This window comes from Camelus ferus, chromosome 13, assembly GCF_009834535.1.
Source record: "Camelus ferus isolate YT-003-E chromosome 13, BCGSAC_Cfer_1.0, whole genome shotgun sequence".
Lineage (NCBI taxonomy): Eukaryota > Metazoa > Chordata > Mammalia > Artiodactyla > Camelidae > Camelus > Camelus ferus.
Window position 1 is genome coordinate 18,097,764 of NC_045708.1, and position 8,999 is coordinate 18,106,762.

General features: G+C 48.1%; 1 pseudogene; it reads left to right on the top strand.

The window, feature by feature from the left end:
• The first annotated feature begins 1,807 nt into the window (after nt 1-1,807).
• LOC102507555 lies at nt 1,808-3,433 on the top strand (annotated as a pseudogene).
• The last annotated feature ends 5,566 nt before the right edge of the window (nt 3,434-8,999 follow it).

Consider the following 8,999-nt stretch of genomic DNA (forward strand, 5'->3'; position numbering starts at 1 on the left):
AGTAACCTTCCAGACCCAAGTCACAGAGGCACAGAGCCAACCCTCAAGCACTTGCCCAAAAGGCCAAGCTGATAGTCCTCACCTGAGCCTTAGAGCTTGGCACAGGGAAGATCTTAAATGTTAACACAGATTCCCAGCGTGTGTATACCATCCTACATAGACATGCATTGGACTGTTTGGAAGAAAAGAGGTAAGTTTACTGCAGAGGATAAACAGGTGAAACATACTGAAGCTCTTAGAAGCAGAAGATCTTCCCAAAAAGGTGGCAGTGATTCACTGTAGGGGTCACCAAAGAGGGATGCAGAGATAATAAAGGGAAACAAGGCAAATGCAATCACCAAAAGGGCAGCCCTAGAACCAGTAACTTGGCAACTACCTCTCATAGCTTCAGATCCATCCAATTATTCCCCAGTCTACACAAAGGAAGAATTAGACAAAGCCCAGGGCTTTCAACAGAGATCTAGGAGGCCATGGGTGGCTAGTTAACAAACATGGGCAATGCTTCTTTCCCCAAATTGCAGCTTGTTAAGCCATCAGGGAGGCTCATCACGGAACTCACTAGAGGTGGGAAGTCCTTTATAAATGGCTGGTTGAAGTCATGGTAATTTCTAGCATGGAAAGTATAATCAGTCAGACAGTTGAGACATGACCCATTTGCACAATAAATAACCCCAACACCAGACCCCCCAGAGGTCCCTAGATAAGACCCATTCAGACTAGAGGGACATATCCTGGGGGAGATTGGTAGATTGATTTCACTGTCAGGAGGAGCGTACTTAGTAATTTCATCCATCTCTTGATGCTATTAGACACATTTTTGGGGTGGACAGAAGAGTTCCTGCTAGAACTGAAATGGTAGCTGAAGTGGCTAAGGCATTACTAAAAAATAATCCCCAGGCTTGGGCTCCCAGGATCCCTTCAAAGCGATAATGGTTCTGCATTTGTGTCTCGAGTGATGAAGGGGATAACAAGTGCCCTGGGAATAAAAGGGACCTTGCACTCAGCCTGGAGACCCAATCGTCACGGAAAGTAGAGAGAACTAATCAAAACTTGAAACTGGCCTTAGCCAAGCTATGTCAGGAAACTCAAGAAAACTGGATTAAGTTGCTTCTGATTGCCCTGCTCCAAATGTGGTTAGCCGCAATAGATAAAGTTAAGGTGCATTGAACTTATGTATGGTAGATCCATTGCCCAAGCCTTAACCCCCTTGAAATGAAACAACTCAGGTGTGCCCTCCAGGTGGGAGAAACCATGAAAGCTCTCATGGAATATGGTAACCAGGTGCTGCCAGCTCCCACTGACCTGGCCCTACATCCCTTCCAGCCAGGAGACTGGGTATATCTAAAAACCTGGAAAACCGACAGCCTGCAGGATACCCTGGTAACTGCTGTCATTGTTCTGAGTCTTCTTTGTGCCCCTTCCCCCTAACCCTGGACACCTTCACCCCTATGCTTGCAAAATGAGGGCTCTATACTTCCAATTTATACTGCCCGTCTTGGGAATTGAAACATTCCTCCCCACTGTCAAACAAATTTCTTTTATAATGTGACCAGAGATATTCAGGAAGGATGGAACTTCACTGATTGTTGGATCTGTAATGCCCAACCTGAAACATGAAAAGACCGTCAGACATATTTAAGAGGAAATCCAATAACCAAGAAGGAAGCACTAAATACCACCCTCTTCCCAGAAGATGATAAACTGTAAACAAGTTGAAGTCACAGCTAGTCCTAGTTGTGACACATATGGACCAACAGCACCAACAATATGTGACTCAGGCAGCCCAACGAGGGAAAACACAGTTGAGTTTGGTATCTGGGTGCCCCAATAGGAGCCTAGACATATTTACATGGATGGGAAACCAGAGCATCGACCCTTCCAGGTTTCAAGCCAATAGGACAGGGTTGGCGTGCTTACAAAGAGGAAACATGTTCTTGGGTGAGCCCCAAACTCAGAGAGAGACAGGGCATCCAATGCTTAGACAGGGCCTAGGTGAGGGGATATGTCACCTTAAGAACTGTGGGGCCAGATCCAAACTTAATTAGGGTTTACGATTGGTCCATGACCCCTAGGAAGAAGCCACAATGCTCCAAAAGAGCCACCAAGACAATAATCGCAGGAGTCATTGCACTCATAGGGCGCTAAGGACCCTGGCCGGGGGAACCACATATAAACTGTCACCATAAAAAACATAACAGCCACAGTGGAGACAGTGGCCAGTGAGACTAGCCTCGACTTCAAACTATGAGAACAAATTTGACATGTGGGCGACGGTGGCGGTGGCGGTGGCGGCGGTGGCGGCGGCGGCGGCAGCAGCGGGTTTGGTTGTGCGTGGCACACGGGGTGGGAGCGAAGCCCAGACCCGAAGGAGGTGCTGCCGCAGGCAACCATGGGGAACGTGTTGGGTGCTAACTTGCTGCCCGCAGGGCCGCCGCCTCCGCAGCCTGTGCCTCCCTCCTTGGGACTGCCACCGCCTCTGTCCTCTCCTCCGGGCTTCACGCTGCCGCCACCCGGGGGACGGCCTGGGCGCTGGGGCTGGCACAAGTCGAGGCTCCGAACGGACCCCCGGGACTGAGGCTGCCAGCTCTGGAGCGACCGCGGATGATGGGGCCTGTGGCTGCCTGCTCAGTCCGGGCACGTTTGAGGAGTGCCACCGGAAGTGCAAGGAGCTGTTTCCTATTCAGATGGAAGGTGTCAAGCTCACAATCAACAAAGGGTTGAGTAATCATTTCCAGGTGAACCACACAGTAGCCCTCAGCACAATCGGGTAGTCCAACTACCACTTCGGGGTCACGTATGTGGGGACAAAGCAACTGAGTCCCACAGAGGCATTCCCCGTTCTGGTGGGTGACATGGGTAATAGTGGCAGCCTCAACACTCAGGTCATTCACCAGCTGGGCCCAGGCCTCAGATCAAAGATGGCCATCCAGACGAAGCAGTTGAAGTTTGTGAACTGGCAGGTAGACAGGGAATACCAGGGTTCTGACTTCATGGCAGCTGTCACCTTGGGGAACCCAGACATCCTGGTGGGTTCAGGAATCCTCGTGGCCCACTACCTCCAGAGCATCACACCGTGTCTGGCCCTGGGCGGAGAGCTGGTCTACCACCGGCGGCCTGGGGAGGAAAGCACTGTTATCTCACTAGCTGGGAAATATACATTGAACAACTGGGTGGCAACAGTAACGCTGGGTCAGGTGGGCATGCATGCCACGTACTACCACAAAGCCAGCGACCAGCTGCAGGTGGGTGTGAAGTTTGAGGCCAGCACAAGGATGCAGGACACAAGTGTCTCCTTTGGGTACCATTTGGACCTGCCCAAGGTCACTCCTCTTCAAAGGCTCCGTGGACAGCAACTGGATCATGGGTGACATGTGGAACAGGCTAAACTTTTAAATCCCATACAAAAATCTGTTGGCACACTGGCCAGTACAGTCCTAGATAACTGAATTGCCCAAGATTATCTGTTAGTCGACCAGAGAGGGGTCTGTGCACGTGACAATGCGTCATGTTGCTTTCACGTCAGTGCAAGTGGCCTGACTGAAGAAAGTGCAGACAGCCTACTGAAAAAAAGCAACTTAACAGAAGGCAGCCAGACTGATCTAGCCAAACAAATGAGGAGTGGGGTAAAACAGACTCTCCCTGCGTCACTTGGTTTCTACTTTTCCTGGGCCCCTCAATAACCATTGTCCTCTTGCTGATATTTGGGCCATGTATCTTAAATTGTCTGATGTCCTTTGTCTCCAAAAAGTTAGAATCTATAAAACTTCAAATGGTGGTCACTCAGGGATGTGAACAGTGGGCTAAGGCCTGGCGACAATCAAACATCTAAATGCAGCTAGGGAGAATTTCTGCTCTTCTCCCCGGGTCATGACAAGGGCTAAACTCAGCAGGAAGAAGATGGACTTATTTACTCCTCAGCGCCCCTCAAGAATGAGGAGCAGGACAAAAGACAGAGGAGGGTTTGTCACCACCAAAGCCCATGAATAATTTCCGGGGAATAAAAATAGAATCTGGGTAATAAAGTCTAAATTTTTTTTTCCCTTTGTGCTTAGTGTAGCATCACATGCTCATAGGGCACCGCATGCAGAGGCCTTGCACCTGGCACTCCAAACCTGCGTTCCTAGTGCAAAATGGCTGCACTCAACACTACAGCTTGGCGGGCCATGTGCAGAAGTGCTGTGCCCAACACCGCAACTCAAGATGGCAGCAGCGGGCCGGGTGCAGAGACGCCGCACCCAGTAGGGCATCTGGAGCGTTAGCAGCTCAGGCCCTGTGAGAACTCCACTGGCAGAACACTGAAGCAGCCTGTCCAGGGAAAGCATGTCTAGAGCACACGCTTGCACCCCTCTGTTCTTCGATCAAAGATTAAAACGTTCCTTTGCTTCTGAACCAAACTCATTCTCATTCTATCAGCTCCAATGACACTGGGCAGAAGGATCAGTAACAGAGTGGCATTGTCTTTTATGACCAAGCCTCAGACATCTCACAGTAACATTTCCACTGTATTCTATTGGTCACACAGATCAACCCAGATACAGTGTTGAGGGGAGCGGTGCGGGGGATGGTGGTAAGAGCAGGGAACCACACAAGGGCGTGAGTACCAGGAGGCAAGAATTATCCAGGATCATCTTGGAGGTTAGCTATCAGTCTTTTCTAAGTGTTTTATAGCTATTAATTAATCTATTAATTCATGAGGTCAATGCTGTTATCATCATCTTACAGATAAAAAAATTGTGTCAGAGAGATTAGGTAACTTGCCTAAGGTTAGACTTCCAGGAAACGGTCTTGGAGCAACTATTATGAACTTAATGTTTGTTAAATTCCTTAAATGTTTGTTAAACTCCTTAAAATTCATACGTTGAAAGACTAACCCCCAGTGTGATGGTATTTGGAGATGGGGCCTTTGGAATGTAATTAGGGTTACATAAGGTCATGAGTTGGGGCCCTAGTCTGATGAAACCAGCACCCTTAGAGACCAGAGAGTCTGCTCGCTCTCTCTTTTCATGCACACACACTGAGGAAAGGCCACATGAGCACACAGCAAGGGGGAGGCCACCTACAAGCCAAAAGAAGAGTCCTCCTAGGGAGACGCACCTTGCCAGCACCTTGATCTTGGACATTCCAGCCTCCAGAACTGTGAGAAAAAATTTCTGTTGTTTTAGCCACCCAGTCTGTGATATTTTGTTCTGGCATCCTGAGCAGACTAAGATGGCTACTGAACTTGTAATGCTCAGCATTTGAATGTGGATGGTTGGGCTGCTTAGTCCTTGCTCTTTAACTTTCCTTTCCTCTATTGCCCCATCAACACTGGCCCCGACTCACCCTGACCCCTGCCTAGCCCCGGGGCTGTGTGGAAAGACTCTCCTCACTGACAGGGGGGCCCTGGCGGCACTGGGAAGACCTGGAAAGGGAGCTGGAGGCAGCCATGTGGAAAACTCAAGGCCCAGGGCCCAGTGCTGACCCAATGTTCTGGTGCTTGTATCCCAGAGAGAGTCTAGGGGGCCAGCCGCCCACCCCACCTAGCCTGCTGCTCCCCACTCCAACTAGTTTGAACCTGGGATTTGCCACACACACCCTCAGGATGATCCAGATCATAAACAGTAAGCAGGTGGAAAACAAACTATATTTAAACCTGCAGTTGCTCCATAAACAAAGCTAAGAAACAAGTGACCGTTGGGAGAAAACAGTAGAAACACACATAAAGACAAAGCACCAATATCCACAATGTATTAAAGTTCTAAAAACAAGCAAATGATACAAAAAGGCAATTTACAAAAGAATAAATGCCAATGCCCCCTCACCAAAACCAAGAACAAACAAAACAAGGCAGCGGTTCTCACTAATTTAAAAAATCTCATTAAAACCGCAATAAAATCTGGTTTTTCTGCTATCAGATAGACAAAAATATTAAAGATTAATAGTATCCAAGGTAGGTGAACGTGTAGGGCAATGAACACTGCCACTACTCTCGACCTTGGGGGAGGAAGTGCAATTTGACAAAATTAAAATGTAAAATATTTATACGTGTGACTCAGCAGTTGTATTCTCAGGAATCTATCTTATCAAAAAACCTAGAAAGATAGTGGCAAAAAGACATACATAGCTAGACAGGTATAGGTGGATATTCAGATCTAGAGATCTATTTACATACAGGGATTTTTTTTTGCAATATTGTTTGTAGTAGCAAAACCTTGGAAACAACCCCAATGTCCATCAATGGAACAAATAAATATATTGTTGTGTGGGCGCGTAGTGACTAGTATATAGCAATGAGAATGAACAAATATTGTCACATGCAACAGCGTAGATGAATCATATAAAGAATGGTGGAGAAAGAACTACCTACTGTATGATTCTATCTTTACAAGGTTCAGAAAAGCCCAAACTGATCTAAGCTGTTAGAAGTCAGGATAGTGTTAGCCTTTGTTAGGGGTGGGGTGGGGGCTAGAAGAGGGCACAAGCCAGGCTCCAGGAATGCTAGTCCTGATCTGGTCCCTGACCTGTGTCTGGGTTACACGGGCATATGCATTTTGTGAAACTGCCTTGAACTGTATGCTTACAGACTGTGCCCTTTTTCTGAATGTCTATTATACTTAAAGAAAAAGCTTACTAAAAAATAAAACAGAAGCCCACCCCAATAATCACTCCAATTGTCTGTGCATAAAAAATATATATATACATAAATATTCCTCCCATTTAAAAAACAACATTGAGCTTTCTATGTGGAATGCCAATGTGAAAAGATGTCAACAATATATTGTTAGGCACAAACAGAAAAATATATGACACATATATGTCATCTGATTCTTTTCTATTGAAAAAATAATATACGTGTGTGTATAAATAAACTTATATATCAAAAATATTCTACAGGTATGGAAAATGGCTGGACAGAAATCCCCACTGTTAAAAAGTCACTGTTCTTATGGATTAGAACCCAAGGAGCTCCTTCCTGAGGCCCTCTAACAGGGTCCAGCAGGAAATCTGAGCTACAGCTGAGTGAACTGGGCTCTCCCCTTGGTCAGAGCTGGGTCCTGGCCAGGAGGCAGAGGGGACTTAGGAGCAGAGTTTCTGGAAGCATGGTGAGAACCCAAAGAGCCAGGTCAAGGCCTGGACAAGTGCGTTTAAAGGCCCCTCTGGGCAAAGGGAGGAGGAAGAACTAGTCCTGTCCTCAGGGGCCCCAGTGGTGTTGGGAGAGTGGGGGAAAGTAGGGAGGCACAGCCCTACCCACAGACAGCACTTAATCAACACAGCCCTGTGAGGTAGGGCTGTCTTCATTTCTAGATCAAGGTTAAGTGCCTTGCCCAAGGTCACAAAGGTAGTAAATGGAGCAGTTGGGCCTTGAACCCGAATCTGTCTGAACCTCAAGTAAGGAGCTCTGCACTGAGCTGGAGAGGAGGGGGAGAAAACAGCCGAGAGGTGCAGGCTGCCCCTGGAAAAGACTCAGAAACCCAGGCTGCAGGTCTTCGCTGGGCTCAGAACCCTGGGAGCCCCCAGCCTACAGGGAATCTCAAAAGCAGGTTCTGCCCAGGGTCTGCAGCCACACCATTCAGCTGGGGTCAGGGCTCAACCACTAAATCTGGCCGAGGGGCCCCTGTGTTAACTCAGCACTAACACCTCTGCTGGCAGCTTGGAGGCTGGCATCATCCAAAATAGATCCCAGGAGCAAGAGCCCAGTCAGTCTGCTGCATCTCTGCACACAGCCACCCCCTAACCCCCAACTCCCTGTCTACCCCCTCACTTCCCCTTCCCCCACCCCAACTCCAGCCCCTGGGTTCTGAGTCACTCAGACTATTGGATATTGGGAAGAAACAAAGGATGGGGCCATGGAGCTATGGAACCTAGAACAGCCTGGATCCTGGGTTCAAGTCCCTGAAGGCTGAGCCAGATGTGACTTGGCTAATTGTCCAAAGCAGCATAAGACAAGCTGATTTACTCATTGCTGGGTGCAGGGTGGGAGCAGTAGTTAGTGGCTGGGAGCCTACTCTGTACCAGTTTTATTCAGTCCTTACAACTGTGAGAATTAGATATTAGTGACTCCATTTTACAGATAAAGAAACTGAGGCTCAGAAGGGGAGTAACTTGCCCAGGGTCACCCACAGCTTAGACTCTGGAACCAAGGAAGACCTAGATTTTGAGCCTGGTCCTGTTACTGGCTGTGTGGTCTTGGGCAAGTTACTTTACTTCTCTAAGCCTCAGTTTCCTCATCTATAAAGATGATTTTAAATTAATATCCATCATAAAATTATTGTGAGGATTAAAAAGATAATGTTAAAACTCTTAGCATGATATCTGGTACAGAGACGGTTTTCAGTCCATGTTATTATGATTGAGTCAATTATCTGACCAATGAGAGGGTCCACTCCCTAGGAGAGTGGGGCTAGGGAAAGTTTTTAACCTTCCCAGATCAACGCAAGAGGTCTTCCTGAGAGAAGCAGCATTTCTGTCCCATTTTAACTCAAGACCTTCAGTTCACTGGATGTGTATGGAGGAGGGGGTGTGGTGCGGAGGGTATTTGGGAGAAGGTGGCACAGCTTGGGTAGGGAGAGTTGCCTCAGTCTGCTGTCAGGGGGTCAGGTCAGGTCTAAACACGGGCAAACCTCCAGACCTCCCTCTCGGATGACGTCCTAACAGCCTGCTTGGGCACCTTGGATGATAAACAGGTTGTCACCCTCCAAGCCCCAAGTGAACTTGATAAATCCTGGCAAAGCCGAGGAGAAGAGGCCCATCTATAAATACCCTGTGACTCAGGCTCAGTGTCCTGTTGAAAGAACCGGTTGTGTTTATGGCTCTGTTGCTCTGGGGAGGCATTCCAGCTCGGGGAGGAAGGTCTGGGCCACCCTGAGGTCTCAGTTTGTTCTGTGGGGACATGTTTAGGGTCTGGGGCCAGGCCCACCATGGCCTGGCCTACTGTCCAGTTCATTATGAGACTCTAAGGAGATCTCTCGTCTCCCTGGGTCTCCTGTCATTCAGGAAATGAAACATGTTGGCTCCCCTGT